The following is a 22,883-nucleotide window of genomic DNA, read 5'->3' as shown; positions in this document are numbered from 1 at the left end:
TCAATAGACAAAGCTGGGGAGGGGGGCTCCTCAATAATTGTTTAGAATGTAAAAAGGTCCTAGATTAAAAAGTTTAAGAACTGCTACCCTAGGGATTTATGTGCTAGAGTTCACAGTACCCTGGTAGGTAGCAGTCATAGGACTCTCGCTGACCTAGGTTTCAGGATGCTTGCAGAAACCTTTTCATCTTGGTGGTACCTGCTAGAACTTATTCTTCACTGACTTCACTGACTAGCTTTCAAGAAACCAGGCTCCCCCCTACTCCACAATGAGGTGGCAGAGGAAGACTTCAGGGAAATGAATGAAAGAAGAAGAATTTAATAAGTTAATGCTTTTCCTTTCTAGTCCTATGACAGAAAGGAATACCTTCTAATCACTTATGTCCTTGTTGCTGATCAACCTTCATTAACACCAATTGTTATTTACTGGGTGTCCTTGGAATAATGATTATGTGCTTAGATGCTACATTTTTAAAGGGTTTTATAATTGTTTGGAGCAGTGTAGGTGAGGGTAAGGGTGGAGATCCAGAAACTACCACAATGCTAGAAATGTTAGAAACTACCACGATGATAGAAATCACAATAGGACTTCCAGACACAGGCAGAAATATGGAGTGAGAGATGGAATGAATGAAACTCAACACTTTTTGCCTTATCTCACACTACTCACCTACATGAGTTTGACTCAAGCCCCCAGACATGAATATAGCTGCCTCTGTTTAGAATGAGACAACCATCTCTTCCTATTGAAACACCATTCATTCTTCAAGGCCTTATCTTTTCAAATTCCATCTCCTTCAGGAAACTTTTACAGACCACCTTAGCCTCCAGCGGTCTCTTGTTCCTCTATCACAACAACAATAATAAGTAGCTTTTATATATGTGCCAGGTACTGTGCTAAGCACTTTCCAAATACTCTCATTTAATCCTTACAATAACCTTGGAAGGTAGGCTATTATTATCCTCATTTTACAGATGAGGAAACTGAGACAAACAGAAGTTAAATTACTTGCCCAGGGTCACACAGCTAGTAAGTATCTACATAATATAGTATCCCATACATAGGATTACCAAAGAACCAATTATATTGTAATACAGTTATCAAAATATTGAAAAAACAAGTTCTTGAGCCACATGAACATGGCCAGCTAGGTGACACAGTGGGTAGAGTGCTGCACTGGAATCAGGAAGACCTGAATTCAAATCCAGTCTCAGATACATCCTAGCTATGTGATCCTGGGTGAATTGCTTAACTTCTGTCTGCCTCAGTTTCCTCAATTGTAGAATGGGAATAACAATCATAGCACCTTCCTTCCAGGGGTCTTGTGAGGATCAAATGAAACTTTTATAAAGCGCTGAGCACAGTGCAGGGAACATAGTAGGGGCTTAATAAATGCTTACTTGTTTCCTTCCTTCCTTCCTTCCTCCCTCCCTCCCTCCCTTCCTTCCTTCTTTCCTTTCTTAAGAACCCCTGTGCTGTAGCCAAGTACAGGGCCTAATGCACAGTGGGCAGTCAATAAATATTTGTTGTTTGTTCATTCATCCCAAGAAAATTTAATATTTATTAATAATATATCTTGTTGGGAATCTGGTGGTAGTGTGTACAACTATTACAAAATAATAGAATTATCCTCTGCCTTGGGCCTTCACTGTCCTGATTGGTGAATGTGTCACATGACCCACTATATCTAGCAGTCCCAGCCTTGCTTCACATCTCCCCTTGGCCATTTTCTTCCTACCTGCCATACCTGTCACTGTACTCTCTGGACCATTGCAATTTGAACCTGAATTCATATCTTCCTCAGACAGTTACTAACTATGTGATCCTGGGCAAGTCACTGAGCCTCTTTGACCATCAGTTTCCTCATGGTAAAAAGGAGAACAATATTAGCACCTGCCTCCCAAGGTTGTTGTGAGAATCGAATGAGATAGCATGTGAAGCTCTTTGCAAACTTAAACCCCTATGTTAATGCTAGTTCTTATTAGTATTACTGTTGTCACTCTATTGCTCTTGCACACCTTTTCCTCCTCATCCCGTGCTTTTCCAATTCTGGAAGCATAATCAAATCAGTGCTTCCACTACTACTGCAAAGAGTGTGTCCCTTAGCTCCCCCAGGGACTCCATTTGCCATCTTTGGTAGGACAGGAATTTAGCTAGCCTCTGATGTAATTAGATAGCAAACCTGTACAGCTGGCCTGAGCTGATAATAAGGAAATTTCCCTGGTGGATGGCCTAAGGTGCAGGGCCCTTCTGGTATCTGATAATAAGGGACCTTTCTTTGACCTAATGGAACCTCTGTGCTCCTCCCTGTAGGATGCCTCTATCCACACCTTTGTGATGCTACCTAAGGAAAGCAACCATCTGATTAGGTTATGAGGGTTTCACTGAATTTGGATCTTCCTCTGACACTTACTAGCTGCTGTGTGACCCAGCTCCACTGAGACAAACAGCCAAAATTGACAGGATCTGACAAAATGGCTGTGAAGTTCACAAAAAGAAAAGAAAGTCTAGGGCCGTGCCTGCCCTAGCTTGCAAAGGGGCAAGAAAAAAAAAAAAAGCAGGGCAGAAAAGCAGGCAATGGCTTAAACAGATATAGGCTGACCATAGGCAGAATGCAGGCAACTCCACTTGCTGCTGGTGTGACGTCTGTCCAGTGGTTATCTGCCCTCTCACCTGGAAGTGAGAGTACCAAGGATGAGGAGGTGGAAGAGGCACCCTAACCTAACAATTGCATTGATGAAATTGGGGGCTAAGATTGGGAATTACCATACTATGAGGTTGACATTTTTTCATCCAGGTAGAAGACAGCTCTGGACCTCTTTAACCATTCTAATTGATTGGTGACCTCTTGCTCAGTCAGTCAATAAGCATTTATTAATTGCCAACTACATGCCAAGCATCCTGCTAAATGCTGGGGATACAAAGAAAGACAAAATATAGTCCAGTTCAGGGAGTGGGGGAGGGAAGGACCATGATAACTGATAGATTGTGGTAAGACAGGAATTGACTTAAAATACAAGCTGACAAGAATTGAAGAATTTCCCTCTAGATGGATGATCTGGGGAGCCATTGAGAGCCCTCAGCTGGGTGACCATCTGAAGGGGAGGGGCCTCTCTGAGAACTATCTAGGATAGGGGTTCTTGAACAAGATTTCAAGGTGTCTGTGAACTTGGATGAAAGAACAATTACATTTTTATTTCAAAATAATTGATTTCCTTTGTAATTCTGTGTATTTGAAAACATTATTCTAAGGCGTCCTTAGGCCTTATCAGATAGCCAGAGGGACCTGTGACTCACAAAATAGTTAAGAACTCCAACCTATTATAGGGGCTCTCTACTGCTCCTTGGGAGCTCCTCAGACCAGACAGAATAAGCTCCTACACCTCAAGGGAAGCCAGTATCCAGAGACACTCAGAAGACTTGGCAGACAATAGATGGCCTTGGAGAGCCAGGCCTGCTCTATCTTTGTAAAGCTACTGTAGGATGGTACACTTAAGATCCTAAGTGCTTGGTCAAAACCTGAGCTGATAAGGAAATTTCCCCTGGTGGATGGCCTAAGGTGCAAGTACTTTCTGGTATCTATCTGATAAAGAGGAGAAACTGTCCCTGGGATTTCCCAAGTCTGACATTCCTCCCTGGACATCACTCCCATAGATGTGTGGTCCCCAGCAGTCCCCCTTCCGCATTAGAAAGTAAATTCCTCAAGGGTAGGGACTATCTTGATTTTAGCATTTATGACCCTTGCACTTAGCACAGTGCTTGACACATAGTGAGCGTTTAAATGCTTTTTCATTCATTCACACATTTATTCCAGAATTAAAAAAGATTCCCAGGTCATTCAGACCAACTCTTGTGAAGAATGAAGTATATTATCTATAACATCCCTGGCATTTCTTTATCTATACTCTATCCCTGAATCATTAGTCAATCAGCAAGCAATTATTAAGCACCTTCTGTATGTCAGCCACTGTACTAAAAAAAAAAAAAATGGAAACCTGCTCCATTGCTTAGCACAGGAGATAAGGAGCTCACTAGCTCCTTTGGCAATTCCTGGGCTCTAATTCAATAAAATCCAGGGGCTCCTATCACCTCTAGGATTAAATATAAAATCCTTGGTTTAGCATTTGAAGTCCTTCACAGCCTGGTCCCTTTGTGCCTGTCCAATCTTCTTACAACTAACACCCCCGTTCTTCTCCTATGTATTCTACGATCCAGTGACACTGGCCTGTTTGCTGTTCTTCCCACAAGAGACCTCGTCTTCGGACTCTGGGCATTTTCTCTGGCTATCTACCATGCTTAAAATATACTCCTTCCACATTTCCACCTCCTGGTACTCCTGGCTTCCTCTAGGTCCCACTGAAAAAACTCATCTTCTATGAGAAGTCTTTCCTGATCCCCTTTAATGCAAATGTTTTTCCTCTGGGTGGTTTTTTTTTTACTCTCCAATTTATCTATAGCTAGTTAGCATATAGTTGTTTTCATGTGGTCTTCTCCATTAGATTGTGAGCTCCTGGAGAACAGGAACTAATTTTTGCCTTTTTTTGTATCCCCAGGGCTTAATTCAGTGCCAACCACACAGTAGGCATTTAATAAATATTTACTGACTGATTCTAATTGTTCCTAAGTTCTTCTTTTTTCCGTCTGAAATCTGCCTCCCTATAACTTCCACCCTTTTTTCCTAGTTCTGCCTTCTGGGGCCAAGTGGAACAAATTTAATCTCTATTCCACATGGCTTCCCTGGCCAAAGGCCAGCAGCTTGGAATCTGACCACATCCTCTGCTTTTCCTGCCAAAGGTGGCTAAGGCCAAATAATTGCCTGGCCTAATAAGACCTCTGATTAATTCGTTCTACCTTGTGTAGCTCTATTATTCTACTAGATGGTAAACTCCTTGAGGGCAGAGACTGGACCTTGTCAATTTTTGTGTCTCCAACCCTGCCCTGTCCATAGTAGGTGAGTTGATTTGTTTACTGAATCAAGATTCTGCATGGCTTGTCTTTCATCACTGATTCAGTATACAGGTTTACACCACAACACAAATTCATTATAGATTTTAGGGATGCTGGCTGGTAATTAAGATGGCTAAAATTCACAAGTCAGTTTTGACTCAAAGCATTATTTTTCTGTGTTAAGTAGTGTGAGGCAACAAGACAATGGGTACCTTGTCCTTGGTAACAGAAGGCTGTTTTCTCTGTGTAACAATGATTACCCCAGCATCCACTACCTGAAGGTCAAGGGCACTACATTTCACCCCTCTTCCACGCTTCTCTGGTAACCTTAATGGGGTTTGGGAGTGTCTAGGCTCTCTGCCCTTGGCTCCAGACCCCACTGATAGTGTTTCCCAAATTGTAGGGATGAGTCTTTTCTATACTAGTTCCAATTAACCGCTAACAGTCAGATAAGCTTTTACAAAGGAATATTTACTTTGAAGATATAACAACAAATATACAAACACTTCCCCAATACTGAGGGGCATAATTCCCCCTTATGCCAGCTCAGTCTCTAGGGAGAGAAGCAGGAATTTGGTTCACGGTTTAGCTCAGTTCCTATATAGCCCAGTTCCAAGCTCTAAGGCCAAATCCCCAGTTTGGGCTTAAGTCCCATGTGTCCTGGCTTCTCTGTTGGGGCTGGCTGCATGTCTGGCCTGGAATCCTGGCTTCAAGGTCAACATGGCTTAGTTCTGGGTCCAATGAGGATTTCACCTCCTGTACCTGAAACTGAGAAGAACAAACAGAAACCCTAGGCCTGTTTCTCAGGATCACAGTGCCTAAAGGGAGAGAGGGAGGGAAGATATGACTTTCCCCTTCACTGGTTCAGTTCATGGAGCTTAAGCTGTGGGTGGACCCTCACCCTCTCTAGATCAGGGCAGGAAGGTGAGTGTGTGTCTTCATCTTACAGTTTTTAAACATACAGGCTGTTCCATCTATATAGCCAATTGAAAGTGGCTTACTCCCACCCAACATGGATACATATACAAGGATATCTTCTCCCAGAAGCAAGGTCCCTCCATGTTTCATGATCTGGTCATGCTCCAAAGCATCTGTTACATCTGACACTTATTTATTAGCTGTATAACTTGAGAAAAGTTAGTCTATCTGAATCTTAGTTTCTTTATTTGTAGAACTGGAAGTATACTACCTACAATACCAATGACAAAGGGCTTTGAGGAAAGTGAGGAAAGTACTTTGTAAACATTAAATTGCTTTAAGAACAGGAGTTGTTATTGAGCTATCAGTGCCATGTAGAAGCCAAAAATGCTAAAGGGGTCTAACATTACATGACTAGATATGGTGTTCAGATCATACAGAATATCCCAAAAGTCTTAGTGCAGTTATAACCTTTAATAGTACAAGCTGTCAATATTAATTTAATTAATATAATAAGCTTTAATAGCATGAGCTAGTAATATCCATTTTAATTTAATTAATATTAATTTTATTAATAAAATTACTAACATACTATTAAAGTTTAAAACTGCACTAAGATTTTTGGGAGACCCTGTGTAACACTAGCTAACATTTATATTTAAAATGTTTTCATAGGTAATGGCATGGTTAAGCACAGGATATTATGCCAGAAACAAAGTAGAGGAGTCTTATTAGTCCTAAGTGACAAACAATTGTGTATTATTATCTCATATAGATATATTGGCTTATACAGATATATCTCATATAGCATATATATATGTGTGTATATATGTACATATATATAGAGATGTATGTATTATAGATATATCTCATACAAATATATTGACTCATTTGATTCACACAACAACCCTATGAGGCAGGTGTTAAATTATCCCATTTAACAGATTTGCCCAGGATCATAGTGAGAATTACCACAGCCTGATAGAAGAGAAAAACTTGGAGTCAAAAAGAAAAGTCAAGAGCCCTAGAATTGGAGACAGAAGAACTTTGTTGGAGTCCTAGCTCTGAAACATACAACTGTGTGATCCTGGCCAGATCTCTTAGTCTCTCTCAGTTTTTATTTCCTTCTCCATAAAATAGGGCTTTTTAAAAAAAATTGCTTTTACTTTCTATCTTACAGTGTTGTGATGGAAGCATACTGTAAACTTTGAGTTCTTATAGAAATATCATCCCATCACTCACCTAAAATTCCTGCCTCCTCCGGGAAGTCTTCCTTTACTTGCTTAGCCTGTGACCTCTCTTTCCCCTACACCTGCCAATCCCTTGGTCTATGCCTCTTTTCCCAATAATCATAACTCCCATTTCTCCCATTTCAGGTTTATGGAGCACTTTGTTACCACAGCCCTGTGAGGCGAGTGGTACAAGGTTTGTTAACACCCATTTTAGAAGAATGGGGCTCAGAGATCAAAGTGATTTTTTCATGGACACACAGCTTAGTAAATGTGGAAGTGGGGAGCCATGTCAACTGCCTCCAGGTACAGATCTCTTTCTACTATATGATGTTGCCAATTATTGCATTTTATCTTTGTAGCTTGTGTCTCTGTCTTTTCCTCACTAGAGATCTGTTTCTTGCTTTAGCAAAGCTTCTGATAGAGGAAGAAGGGGCTGGGCTCAGTGTGGTACTCTGGATTCTCTCTTAATTCCTTCCTTTCCTTTCCCTTCCAGACAATCTTCCTATCACCTTCTGTACATAGTGCAGAACAAGAAAAATGTTTGATAATCCCACCCCAAAGCCCTCACAATACCATGGCAACAGCAGCTCCATAACAACGGGAGAAGAAGCCAAAGTGGTAGTTGCCAACCCAGGATGCCTCCCATCTGCAGAGGACAAACCCACCAAAGAGAGCATGTTTAGCTGAGTGCCCTCATATGCAGAGGTGGCATTTAAAGGGCATCAGAATCAACACTGAGTGCATGTGACTGGTCCTTTGAAGCATGCATTTTTCTGCCTCATTTGGGACAAAAAAAAAACAAAAACAAAAACAAAAACTCCCAAACTTAAGGTCAGAGACCAATGACCTCGGATTTAATCCAGAGTCTGAGTATCTAATAGCAGAAAAAAAATACAGCATTTAAAAGGTCAGATTAGGAGTAGGAGTGGTAGAGCAGAATTCTCTGGATAGAAAATGGTCCAGTTTGCTTAACAATCCTTGACAATAGAATGAACTGTTTTTTGAGTCTATTAGATTATAAGTTCTATGAGGTCAGGTCCCAGAACTAATCTAAGCTTTTCATCTTCCATGACCTTTTCACACAATATCTGGCTTTTCAACCTCAATGTCCTCCTCAATTCTTCGCCATCTCTTAGCTTCCATGTATATATCCTTTGCCAAATCTTATTTTTCTACCTATACAACATCTCTCAGATACGTTCCCTTCTGTTCACTCACAGACACAATCCTAGCTCAGGCCCTCATCATCCTTCACCTGGACTAGAGTAAGGGAAGGGAATAAATATTTATAGAAGGTCTACTATGTGCCAGGCACTATGCTAAGCACTTTACAAGTTACAAAACCAATTTCATCTGTTTGACTACTGCAATAGCTTTAGTTATAATTGGTCTCCCCACTTCAGGTCTGTCCCTGTTTTAATTCATTCTCCATCAAGATAACCTTTCTAAATTGTAAGTCTGAATATGCCACCCTCCTTCCCTGCTCAATGAGTTCTAGTGGCTCCCTATTACCTCCAGGATCACCTATTAAGTCCCCTATTTGACATTTAGAGCTCTTTATAACCTGGCTCTTTCCTACCTTTTCAGCTTTCTTAGATCTTACTTCCCTGCACATGCTCTACAATGCAGCAAGGTTGGCCTACTTGCAATTCCTCAAATACAACATTCCATGTCTGGTCTCTGTGGCTTTGCCTTGGCCATCCTCCATATCTGGAATGCTCTGCCTTCTCATTTCCACCTCCTACTCTCCCCTGACTTCCTTCACAACTGTTCAAATCCTACTTTTTGTAGCAGGCCTTCCCCAGCTGCCCCTTCACTCAGCTGATTACCTTCATCTATTCTGTATATGTCTTATAGGTACTTTATTTTTTATATATTGTCTCCCCCATTAGAATGTAGGCTCCTTGAGGGCAGGCACTGTTTTCCCCTTTTTCTTTGTATTTCTAGCTTTTAGCATAGTGCCTGACACATTCGTTGTTGTTTAGATGTTTCATTCATGTCCAACTCTTTGTGACTCCATTTGGGGTTTTCTTGGCAAAGACACAAGAATGGCTTGTCATTTCCTTCTCCAGCCCATTTTACAGATGAAGAAGCTGAATCAAATAGGATTAAGTGACTTGCCCAGGGTCACACAGCTAGTAAACGTCTGAGGACAGATTTGAACTCATGAAGTTGAGTCTTCCTGATTCCAAGTGCAGTGCTCTATCCACTGCAACACTTAGCTGCCCTGCCTGACACACAGTTAAGTGCTTAATAAATTCTTGCTGACTGACACAGTCAGTAATAAATGTTCATTGAATGAATGAGTTAGGGAGGAAGAATTCTTCAATGAGCAGTCCCTGCCAAGTCATTGGCCCAGTTTCCTGTGGGCAATCAGTGGAATGAGTGAGACTTAGATACCCATGGTGCAGGAAGACTTTGGAATCTTATTTTATTTGGCACATGTGCATGGAGTTAACTTTCATTTGCACTGAGATCCAGGTGCAGAATTCACTCCCAGGTTAGTCACAATGGAGGAGGAATGGGTCCCATATTCTCTAACCCCTAGAAAAAGGTGGCAGGGGGAGGTGAGAAGCCACGAAGAGAAGAAGCAATGGTAAGGGAAGGAACAGCCCCAATTATCTTCCTCAACTCAAGGACACAAGAATGTGCCTATGGTATAGCAGATCAGCCACTGAACTCCAGAAGGGAGGTGTGATGGTGGTATGACAAGTAAGGGGTAGAGTGGAGGCAGTTATATTGTAGATGTGGGAAGTTATGATGCAAGGCCAGTGGAGGACCGCCAAGGAGAAGAAGCTGCATGCCTTCCTCCTCCTAGATATTGGGCACCCTGATATAAAGCCTTGGTCAATCCACTCTAGTTATGGTGCTGTTGGATAAATTTCATGGAGAACATAATGCTTTTCCTCAAACACAGATCTGTTCATGCCATACTTTATTCAACAAATTCCAGTGTCTCCTCATTTGTCTTCAGGATCAAATATTTGGTCCCAACCCATGATGGGACCAAACTGGCCTTCTCTCTGTTCCTGTTACACACAGCAAACCTTCCATCTCTTGTCTGTATGACTTCACTCTGGCTCTTTTTCATGACCAGAATATACTCCCTCTTCAACTCTGCTTCATAAAATTCTTTCCTTTCCTCAGGTCACAGCTCATCTCAAGTATTACCTACAACACAAAATCTTTCCTGATCATCTCAGCGGCTAGTGCCCTATCTCCCTAATTCCTTCTGTTGATTTTATATTTTTATCTGTATTATATTTATTCTGTGTATATTTATAAATATAATTTTCTCTTTCAGATGGAATGTAAATTCCTTAAGACTATCCCCAATGCTGAGCACAGTGCCTAGAACAAAAGAGGCACTTACAAATGCTTGTTGATTAATGAAGAAGAGAGTCAAATACTACATAAACCAAGGGGAAGGAGGTGAGTTGTGATCATGTATTTGGAGTATTTACACTGATGATGTCATAGAACCTCCATAAGCATATGAAAGAAACACATTAGTGGCAATAGTTTTCCAGAAGCATTATTTTATTTGCCTTAATTTCCTGTGCTCATGATTCTGTGCTCACATCCTAGCTAGATTTCTTTAGGGGTCTTTGTTTATAATTGACTGGGTCTGAGGCATAGGTTTTTACTTAAGAAGACTGAGTTCTGAGTACTGAGACCATCTACCAATGAAAGCTAAGTAAACAACTTGAAGAGACTATATCTGAGCAACTAATAAATGGGTAAATGGGCAGAAGACCAAGAAAGACCCAAAGAGTAATCATGGAAAGATAGCATCTGATGGTTTAAGGGACCTTAGAGGTCATCTAGTCTAAACCCTACCTAAAGCATCAATCCCCTCAATGACATTGACAAGTGGTCATATAGCCTGTAAAAATAATGATAGCTAGCATTTACATGGCACTTTACAAATATCATCTCATTTGATTCCTACAAATGACCTTAGGAGGTAGGTGCTATTATTATCCCCATTTTCAGGTGAGGAAACTGAGGCAGACAGAGGTTAAATGGCTTGCTGAGGTTCACACAATCAGTAACAGTTTGAGGCTCGATTTGAATTCATGTCTTCCTAACTCCAGGTCCAGTATCCTTTCCAGCTCCCTATCTGGTTGCCTAGAACTTGCATTTATATAAGAGGGTATATAGCCCTTTTTATACAACATCTTGCTTGCTCTTTACAACAATTTTGCAAAGTAGGAGAACCTCCAATGGGTCTATGAGTGTATTGATGTAGGTATTCCATCCAAAGTTGCATATTGCAGCCCATCTATTCCTGCCCAACCTGTGCATCTCTTGCCCAAGTTCTCCAATAAGTTTGGCATAGAAGGATCATCAAACATTCTGGTGGTCTTCCTTGCATTCTGTTGGCATCCGGAAGATACCAGTGGAGCACGTCAGCTGTCAATTGGTTAATTCTTTCTCTTGTAACATGACCAGCTTATCTTATTTTGTGATCAAACATTTCTTTGATGATAACTTGTATACCACTTTTTATAATTTCTCATTTGTATTATGTTATTTCCTGCTCAGGCTTACCACATGCTTCTCTATTGCCCTTTGGATAATCCTTGGATTCAATTTTTTGGCTTCTATGTTCTCAAAATAATGAAAAGGAAGAAGGAGGCATAGGCTAGGAGGCTTGAGGAGAGAGGAAAAGACTTGGCACAACAATTATGAGGAATATATCCTGAGTCAATTGGGAAAGAGTTAAAGGATTGCCTTTTGGCCATGAGGGTCAGGCTGAAATTAGATAGCACACATTTATAGGGAACCTAATTCATCCTGGTTGTGGGACTTTCTCTAAGATCATCTAGCAACATGAAAGCAGAAGTAAAAGAAGTCAATGACAGAAATAATCCAGGGCTGTGGTTGGGAAGACATGAGTGAGAACAGGACAAGAGGACAAGGGATTTATGAATAGAGGACAGTATAAAACCAAACTAGTTAAATCTAAGGTCTATATTGGGAAGGGAGGAAAGTGAAGCTAGAGCCGGGGTGCTGGCCTGGAAAAACACTGATGGTTAGAACGACTAACTGATGGCTAGAATTCACAAAGAATAGGTACAGGAGGCATGAGGCATGGGGGAAGCTTAGTAGCTGTAGCATTAACCACTTCCTCCCTTCACTAACCACTAACCACTAACCACTTCATTTACCACAGACAGATCTTCCATTGAGATTATTTCCACTCTAAGATTGCTGGATGGCAGATTGATACCAAGAAAGTTTTCTTGTTCATGGTGCAGCATTTAGACACTCAAATCACCTGGTGAGCGGTTAGTGATCTCCACTGGTGGCGTTTTAGATGAAGGGAGCTAGGAATGGCATTATTATGCCTATTTTACAGAGAGGAAGCTGAAACCCACAGAGGTTAAGTGATTTGTCTGTGGTCACACAGCTAGTAAGTGTCAGAGATCAGATTTGAACTCTAGCTTTCCTGACTCCAAGATTAACCCTCTAGCCATTACACCACATTGTACTCTCTTCCTCATAGGGTTTTTCAGGCGACCTCCTCTGTAAACATAAATGGCTCTATAAAGGTGAGTCAAGACATTTACAAATACATCTGTGTTATACAAGTGGAAACAGAAAGTATATTGACCATAAAAAGGCCATACAACTTTCTAGTTTCTAGGTGAAAATGAGACTTGGAAAAGGGAGCATAATTCATCTCATAACTGAATTAATCCTCCATATTCTTTGTAGTGACATCTCCAATACCTATTCTTTCATTCATTCAGTCAACAAGCATTTATTAAGGGCTTACTATACTCCAGACCCTGTGCTAAGAACTAAGAATATAACTACAAGCAAAATGAAAGCTCCTTGAGGAACTTACATTCTAATGGAGGAAGACAATAATAAAAAGAAGCAGAAGGAACGGTGGAAGAGGAAGAGATTGAAAACAGATGAAGAGAAGGAGTCATGGTAGGCATGGTAGAGAAGTCTCGAGTACAGGCTGGTGAAAAAGGAAGCATTCGCTTCTTCTAAGGAAGAAAGTTAGAGAGAGGCAAATTTAGGTTTGGTATTAAGTAAGAACTTTGTAAGGATCTGAGCTGTTCAACAATGGAATGGTCTGACTTAGGGTATGGTGGGTTCCCTATCACTGGAGGTTTTAAAAAAGAGATTGCATGGTTACTCATTGGGGAATTTTGTAGTAATAGATAGAGCACTGGACTTGCGGTCAGGAAGACCAATATTTGAGTTCTGTTATCAGACACTAGTTATATGGCCTCAGGAAAGCCAACTATCCTCTCTGTACCTCAGTTTCCTTATCTGTAAAATAAGGATAATAATAGCACCTACCTCAGAGGGTTGTGGAGAAGATCAAATGAGGTAACGTGTAAAGAGCTTTGCAAACCTTAAAAGTACTGTATAAATGTTAGTGTCATCATCATCGTTGTGGTTATTTTGGGGGTTGGAATAAGATCACAGGATCATAGATTTAGAGCTAGAAAATACCTTAAAGGCCAATGAGTATAACTACCTCATTTTACTCTTGAAAAAAACTGAACTACATTTTTAGCTTTAAGGTTGACAAAGTGCTTTGCATATGTTAATCCCTGTGAGGTTAAGTAATATTATTTCCATTTTACAGATGAAGAAACTGAGGTACATAGAGGTTAGGTGACCTGTCCAGGGTCATATAACTAGTTAGTGTATGAGATGGGATTCGAACCCAAGTCTTCTTGACTGTAAGTCTAGGGTCCTAAATATTATGCCAAACTCCCACTTCGTGGTCCTTATCAACTCCAAGATTCTATGATTCTTTCCCCCTTTTCTTTCTGCTCTTCGTCATCTCTAAGAATATTTCTTCAAGGGCCAGCTCAAGTCCTGCCTCCTCCTGGAAGCCTGCCCTAACTGTTCTAGCCAACACTGAACACTTGCTCATTCTTACTCCTACAGCCTATAGCCTTTGTGTCCTAATTGGTTTCCTTGCCTCCAGTCTTGCCCCTCTTCCATTTATTCTGTATTGCTTTGGCAGTTCTATATAACTGCCAAAATCATCTCCCTGGAGCACATGACTGACCGGTTACTTCCCAGCTTGAAAATCTTCAATTACTCCATATTACCTCTAGGGTAAAACACAGACGCTTCATCTTGGCATTTAAAATCCTTCACAGTTAGACTCTAGCTTACCTTTCCAGACTTAGTTCACATTCCTCCCTGTCATGCTCTCTATGTTCCAGCCAAATTGGCTTCCTTTCTGTTCCTCAAACTTGGCATTCCATCCAAAGAATTGTCTAAATTATGTTATTGCACTGGATCGTTGCTGCATTGTCTGTGGTTTGGAGGAGGCTGTTGTGCTATAGAACTGGGAGTTAGGAGACCTTGGTTATACTTCCAGCTGTCATTAACTAACCCTTGGTGGTGGCTTTCTTTTCATCTGCAGTGCTTAGGGACAGTGCCTGACACATCGTAGACACTTAATAAATGCTTATTGACTTGACTTGATGAACTAGTTGGGTGACCTTGTTAAGTTCCTTCCCCTGGGGTTCAAATCCGCCATTAGACACCAGCTGGGTGACCTGGGGCAAGTCACTTGGCCTCAGTTTCTTTAAATATAAAATTAAAGAATGAACTCAATGGACTCTAAAGTGCCTTCCAGCTCCAAATCTATGTTCCTATGTTCTTTTGAGCCTCTATTTCCTAATCTATAATATGAAGGGATTGTAACTAGATGAACTCTATGGAAGGAATGAAGTTCCAGCTCCAATACAGGCTGTCCCTAAGCTTTTAATAAAAGAAAACTGCACTCACTTTTGTGAAACCCTATATTCTATCATTCTAGGTGAGAAAACAAGTGAACCAAATAAACCTGTATTTGATGAGGAATGAGAAAAGTAGGAGAGAAAGCCAAGAGGTTAAAGTAGTACCCAAGGCTTGATTATAATAGAGAAATACTACTGACTGAGCATGGATGGCCATCCCTGGCCTCTTTCTGATGCCCCTTCCCTTGAGGTTTAAAAAATGAATTAAATGATTGATTGATGCTCTATCTACACTGGTATTATTTTTTAATTTAATTTTTTTAATTCTGAATTTAATCCCAACACCTCCAAAAAGGAGTATTTCTATAGATAAAGTAGGATGCATAAATGATTGAATATGAAAACATGAATCTTTTTTCCTTACCTTTAACTTTTAAATATTTGTATATTTCAACTTGCTAAATTTCAAAACTGTCCTGGTTGTCTCTTCTTTCTTCTGAACTTCTTTCTGTTATCCTCTGTGAGGGCTTCTAGATATTTTAATGACCATTCTCTTTTTTCTTTTTTGGCAGCACCCTTACTAACCCCTCTCCCACACTTTACCCCCAAACAAAAACAGGGAAAAAAAAACTTGTAACAAATAAACATAATTAAGCAAAAACAAATATATACTGTGGCCATCAGCTCTTTGTCAGGAGGTAGGTGATATGCTTCATCAGAGATCCTCTGGAAATGTAGCTTGTCATTGCTTTGATTAGAGTTTTTAAGTTTTCCAAAATTGTTTTTCTTTACAATGCTATTGCCATTGCAGATGTTATTCTGCTAGCTCTACTCTCTTCACTCTGCATCAGTTCATACTTTCCAGGATTGTCCAAAATCATTTTCAGATAATTATTTTTTATGGTACAATACATATACCACAATTTTTCTGTGGCCATTTATGGAGTCCCTTAGGTTCCAGATCTTTTCCTTTCTTTTTCTTTTTAATTCCCTCTCTCCTCCTTTCAAGATTGTTGTTGTTCAGTCATGTCTGACTATTTGTTTGGGGTTTTATTGGCAAAGATATTGGAGTGGTCTGCCATTTCCTTCTTCAGCTCATTTTACAGATGAGGAAACAGAGACAAACAGGGTTAAGTGACTTAGCCAGGGTCACACAGCTAGTAAATATCTGAGGCTGGATTTGAACTCGGGTCTTCCTAACTCCAGGCCTGGTGCTCTATCCACAGCACCACCTAACTGTCCCCCTTTCAGCATTAGGAAGTTTGTTTTGCTGATGACTATTCCCTTCCTCATATTATCCTCTCTCCTAACCCCATTTCACTCCCTCCCCAAACACCTTTGTTGTCCTGTTGAATTAGGTATATTTCTATAGTTAATTCTGTGAGAGTGGGTGTGAAAGTGTGTGTATGTAAGTGTATGTATGTTCAGTTTTCCTTTGCTGGTTCAGAGAGAAACTCACCTGATACCCCATCCCCTATCTCTTCCTCCATCTTCTTTATAGCTACTTGCCCTATTTTTTGCAATGGCAATGCTGGATTTTGATTTTGACATTCCTGGGACTTTTTCTTTTGGAGTTCAAGACAGGTGACTGGTGTATTTTATCTTTATTTTGTGCTCTGGTTCTGATGGATTTGAGAAGTTTTCATTTATGGTTTATTGAACTATAATGTCCACTCTTTTTTTTTTTTAAATCACATTTTCAGGGAGACCAGTGATTCTTAAATTATCTCTTGACCTGTTTTCTAGGTCAGTTGTTTTAAATAGCAGATTCCTTACATTTTCTTCTATTTTTCAATCTTTTGATATTATTCTAATATTTCATGTCATCTCATGGAGTGATTTATTTTTAGTCTATTTTAATTTTCAGGGAGCTCATTACTTGGGTAAAGTTTATCGCTTCCTATTCTGAACTGTTTATTCTCCTTTCTCCTCTTTATTCTCTTATTCTCCTTATTTCTTGCAGAGTTTTCATTTCATCTTTATTTTCTCTCTTGCTTCATTTGTTCTAGGAATTAATATTGTTCTTATTGAAAATCCATTTTTTTTCTTTGAATCTCTGCTTATGGGTGGTTGTTATTGTTGTTGTTCGTGCTTCGTTCTCAAAGAGGACCATGACACCAGCAAGATGACGTCATGACTTGCAAATGAATTGGATTTTAGTGAGGAAGGGCTGTGCAAGGTCACCAGCCTCACTTTCTTCTCTGGAGCCATCTGGGTCCAGTGATAAGATAGATATAGATCAGTATGAATAGAGATGGACCCCAGCATCTCAGGATAGAGTACAAGGGACCTCAAAACCCAAGGGACTGTGGTGCTCCTGTCTGAGCACTTGTGTGATTTTAGACATGTTTCATTCAATACCACTCTTGCTTGCTTCCAAAGTCCACAATATGCGTTTCTGAACACCCTTCTCTGGGTGCCTTCTCTGGGGAACCTTCTGCTGTTGCTTGCCTCCAGATAGAGCCTTGCAGTCTACATGAATCTCTGACCTGTAACTGGTGCTCTGGGAAGCTACCAGCCTGATTGCCTGGGAAGGCACTGACTTTTCTGGTGGGCCCCCATTTCTTATTGTGTGTAGGCTTATGAATGACTTTTTGTACAGTTCAGTGGTAGAAGAGGTCATTTATTATGGTTGCTCATTGGATTTCTTGATCATTATTCATCTGGTGATATTTTTAGTCTTTTGATTGTTGTTGTTGCTGTTGTTGTTGATGCTTTTCTTGGAATGGGAATGTGGGAGTTGAGCTGCCTGCCTATGTTGATACAGCTCACTTGGCTGGGAGGTACATACATCTATGTTACTTTCCAGTGACTGCCTGTACCCCATAATAGAATCATCCTTCATAACAAAGTACAATGCATAAAAACACATCGACATGTTGGCCAAGACTGACAATGTATGCCTATAGATTGCTATGTCTCTACTGAGAAGGAGGTATCATGTTTCACTAACAGTCCATTGACTTTATGGATCCATTGCCATGGATCATAGGGCTGTCATGTCAATGCTATTTCCTTTTAATTATGGGCATTGTTCTCCTTGTTCACTTTGCATTATTTCAGACAAGTTCTCCAAAATTTCCCTGAATTCTTCATATTCATCATTTCTAAGGGTATAATAATATTCCATTTTATTCACATACCACAATTTGTTCAGCTATTTCTTAACCGATGGGTGCTCACTTTGTTCCCAGTTCTTTGTTACCACACACATAAAGTACTGCTATAAATATTTTTGTATCTATGGGACCTTTCCCTCTGCCTTTGACCTCTTAGTAGCATATGCCAAGTAGTGGCATCATTGGCTCAAAGCCTGGCCTTGAGTCTTAAAGGAAACAAAACCTTGAAAACTAGAGAAACTAGAGAGTTGGACAAGATGACCGCCAAATTTCCCTGTGTATGTGGAAGGCAGGCTAGTTGATCTGTTGGGGAGAAGACAGAAACTGATGTCAATATCTTTAATGAGAGCCTCAACCTCTTTTCTACTTGAATAATAATGATGGCTACTATTTATATAGCATCAAGCACTATTTTTGGTACTTTACAATTATTATTGCATTTGATCCTCACAATAACCTAGAAGGTAGGTGCTATTATAATCCCATTTTATAGATGGAAAAACTGAGGAAAACAGAGGTTTTAAGTGACTCGCCAAGGTTCACACAGCCATTAAGTGTTGAAACTATGTTTGAACACAGGTCTTCCCGACTCTAGGCCTGGCACTCTATCTACCTCGCTAGAGCCGGTAGTAATGCGGATTAAACTTAAATGTGCATGTGTGTACATTCGCCCTTTTCTCCCCCCAATCCAGTTGTTAGACATTTATGGGCACACTCCTGTATTGCTTTGTAAATAGTGAAAGACTCAGAGAATGAAGTCATCACCAGCCTGGAGGCCTGGTGACTACAGGCTAATTATAATAATAATACCTGGCATTTATATAGAGCTGTAAGGTTTGCAAAGTGCTCTGCATTCATTATCTTCTGTAAGCTTCACAACGATTCTGCCTGTTGGTCACATGTAACAATAGGGAGATTCCTAAAGCATCAGGCTAATGTCTAGGTCGGTCCCTTATACTGTGGTGGTAGGCTGTGTGTTTTAGAAGGAGAGAGAGGAAGAGGGACAAGTAAGACCTTGTGAGCAGAGCAGAATGACTTTGGAAAGTCTGGTTTGCCAGAGAAGCTTTCCTTAGATATCTTTGTTTGTGTTCCCTACATCATAAGTTCCTGGGGGAATTCTGGTACACTGAGTTTTGCCAGAAGATGCTTGAGGTGTTAAAGCCCAGATTACACCAAAGGGTGGGGAAGTGGTAAGACTTTAACACAAGATCAAGGGGCAAGTACAGTGGATAAAGTGCCAGGCCTGGAGTCAGGAAGACTCATCTTCCTGAGTTCAAATCTGGCCTCAGACACTTCCTAACAGTGCAACCCTGGGCAAGTCACTTAGCTCTGTTTGCCTCAGTTTCCCCATTTGTATAATGAGCTGGAGAAGGAAATAGCAAACTACTCCACTATCTTTGCCAAGAAAACTCCAAATGGGGTCATGAGGAGTCAGACCTGATTGAGCAACAGCAACAATGCCACCTCATCCTGGACAGCACTTCCTGAATCTTGGGTCTCTTGGGTATGCCTGGCTGATGCCTTTTTAGTTCTTTGTAGTGTATAGTAGTAAGTAAAATACTCTGTATAGACACTAGTTGTTAACTGCCACTATGAAGTCCTTCTGACTTCCTTGGATTGGATTACCTCTTGAGAGTTGACACTGTTTACTCTTCTGGATTTTAACTTGGACATACATACCTGCTTTTTCCACCGGAGGACTTTCTTCTTAGAGCCTGGTTTTGCTTTTTTTGTTTGTTTGTTTAGTGGTTTCAGTTGTGCCTGACTTGTCATGACCATCCCTTTTTTTGGGGGTGGGGGGTGTTCTTGGCAGAGATACTGGAGTGGTTTGCCATTTCCTTCTCTAGCTCATTTTACAGATGAGGAAAGTGAAGCAGAATTAAATGACTTGCCTAGAATCACACAGCTGCTAAGTGTCTGAGACTGGATTTGAACTCAGGTCTTCCTGACTCCAAGCCTGGCACTCTATCCACTGCACCACCTAGTTGCCCCCAATAAAACCTGTTAATTTCCCTTAACCATCAGTAGCCACTATCTCTGTCTCACTTGAGGGTCAGGTCTGATACTGATATATTCAAGTTCAAACCATGGTCTCTTCCTACCTTTCCATCCTTCCTTCTGCACATTCTGCAAATCAGCCATCCTAACCTACTTGCTGCTCCTCACACAAGATACTCCACCCCCTGTGCCTGGAATTCACTCCTTCCTCTCCTCCATGTCTTGGAATCTCTAGTCTCCTTAAAAACCCAGCTCCAGTATCAACTTCTATGTGAAACCTTTCATGATTTTCCCAGCTACTAGTGCCCTCTCTCCCTTAACTACCTTGTGTGTGTGTGTGCATGTGTATGTACGTGTATAATGCATACCTATATGTGTACATGTTATATTTCCAGTTAGAATAATACAAGCTTCTAGAAGGCAGGGACTGTTTTACTTTTGTTTTTGTATTTTTAGTCCTTAGCCCAGTGCCAAACACATAGTAGGTGTTCAGTGTTTAATTGTTTGATTCCAGATTTGGAGAAATCTGTTCTCCATTTTTTCTCCTTAATTATTCCTCTTTCCCTTTCATACCTGTTTCCTCATTTCCCTTTACATAGGACAACAGCTAAAACAGGGGCTGAATCACCGCTTATTAGTAGAGTGTAGAAAGGGATTCCAACATCTTCATTTTTACAGATAAAACAAGCCAGACAAGTTAAATGACTTGCCTAGGATCAGAGAGTTTATAAGTCTCTGGGACTGGATTGTAACCCATGCCTTCCTGACCCCAAGTCTAGCATTTTATACTGAATACCATTCTAATGAAACAGTAGGAAAAACCAGGCCAAGATTGGTTACCTTGACCTAAATACAGAGAATCTCTACTCATTCATGGTGAGTTAATTCCATCTGAAATATAAAGTCTCCAAGATTGAATGAGATAATTTACGTAAAGCACTTGATAAATCTTAAAGATTTATATAAATATTATGGTTCTTTTTATTATTATTATTATTATTAATAGCCTAGATTAGGCCAGTGGTGTGCTGGTAAATTTTAACAACTGGCTTTCTGGGGGGAAGTGCATGTTCAAAACACTTTTAAGATTAATCTGCATGATTAATATTTTCTGCAAGACTTTTTAAAGTATAGACAACTAACAAAATAAGAAATCAAGCCCTAATTTGTAATGTTGATTTCAGAGGTGTAAATGCTCATTTTGAAAGCTTAACAGTTGGCTTTTACAAGCTAGTAAGAGCTGGCTCCAGGAGAACTCTAGAACAGGGTTTCCTAACCTTTTTTGCTTTATAAATCCCTTTGGTAGCCTGCTGAAGCCAATAGATCATTCTTAGAATAATGTTTTGTTTTCTTTTTTAAAATAATGCTTATGTAACACTAGAACTTTTACGAAGGAATGTTTCCTTCAAAAAGAATAACCACAAATATACAAACATATCCCCCCAAACATGTGGGAGGCGTAATCCCCTTCTCCCTTATACCTCACTGCGGGGTGGGGGACTAATGGGATTAGGTTCAGAGTTTAGCTAGGTTCCTAACGAGCACAGTCCCAGTTCCAATTCCAAAATCCCTCTTGGGCAAAGTCACAGGCACCCTAAATTTACAAGGTGGAGTAGTGCAACTGACTTGCTGTACCAGCCCACCTGCAATTCTGGTTCTAAGGTCTCAAAGGCTTGAACTTCTGCTTCCGTGGTAATCATCTTCAATACATAAAACTGAGAACAAACAACACAGAACAGAAAGAAACACCCACCAGGCCCATTTCTCAGAGCAGGAGGTAAAAGAGAGGGAGCAGGGAAAAGACATTCCTTCTCCTCTCACCACAGGAGGTTCAAGGCCTCCATGCTATGCTGGGTATAGCAAACAGCTGTCCCTGAAACCCCTAAAAGATAGCAGCAAAGATCATACGGGGGAAAAAAAAGGAGCAAATGGCTCAATCTTGACTGTTTCAAAGATGCAGTTGGCCACTCAAAGAGACTACACTGGCCCACGTGGTTGGAGATGGAACAGGTTCCATATTATTCAGACTGGGCATGCTCCAAAGACCCCTCAAGGGCATCTCCATATTAGGGATGCCCCTGAAAGTCTGGGTTACACATAAAATTCAGGTACAGAGGATTACAAAGGAAACCAGTTTATTGGAATACCCATTTATTAATTTATCAATACTTCCTGCCTCTGAGACTCCTCCCTTCCTCTGATTGGAGAGGGCGGAAGGTAGACATCTTAGAGCTTCTCCCAGATCCTCCAGTTAAGGAGAAGGTCCAGTGTAGCCACCTCATTATCTCCCACCCAGTTTATCCCAGCTGGGTGGATGCTTCCTATGCCCTTCTCAATCTTTTCCACAAGGAGCTCATGAGCTCAGACAGAGACCGACTTTGGCCTTTCTTTTGTATCTCCGGAACTTAGTTGTTGTTTATCTTTCATTCTCAAAGAGGACCAATGTCGTCACAAAGGTGACGTCTAGATTGGCACATGAATTGGATTTAAGTGAAGCAGAGCCTCACTCTCTCCTCCAGAATCGTTGAAGTCCAGCGGTAAGAAAAAAGTGGAGGCCATTCAGTACAATGTCTGGCACATAGTAGGCACTTTATCAACACATATTATTGGGGGTGAAACAAGGATGTCCATTATCACCACTGTTATTCAACATTGTACTGGAAACGTTAGCTTTAGCAATAAGAGAAGAAAAAGACGTTGAAGGTATTAGAATAGGCAAAGAAGAAACAAAGCTACCACTCTTTGCAGAGGACATGATGTTATATTTAGAGAATCCCAGAGAATCAAGTAAAAAACTACTTGAAATAATAAATTTACCAAAGTTGCAGGCTATAAAATAAACCCACATAAATCATCGACATTTCTATATATTACCAACAAAGCCCAACAGCAAGAGATAGAAAGAGAAATTCCATTTAAACTTACTGTAGACATTATAA

The sequence above is a fragment of the Vombatus ursinus genome, unplaced genomic scaffold (assembly GCF_900497805.2).
Source record: "Vombatus ursinus unplaced genomic scaffold, bare-nosed wombat genome assembly UNPS02005236.1, whole genome shotgun sequence".
Taxonomy (NCBI): Eukaryota; Metazoa; Chordata; class Mammalia; order Diprotodontia; family Vombatidae; genus Vombatus; species Vombatus ursinus.
Note: the sequence above shows the minus strand (reverse complement) of the source record.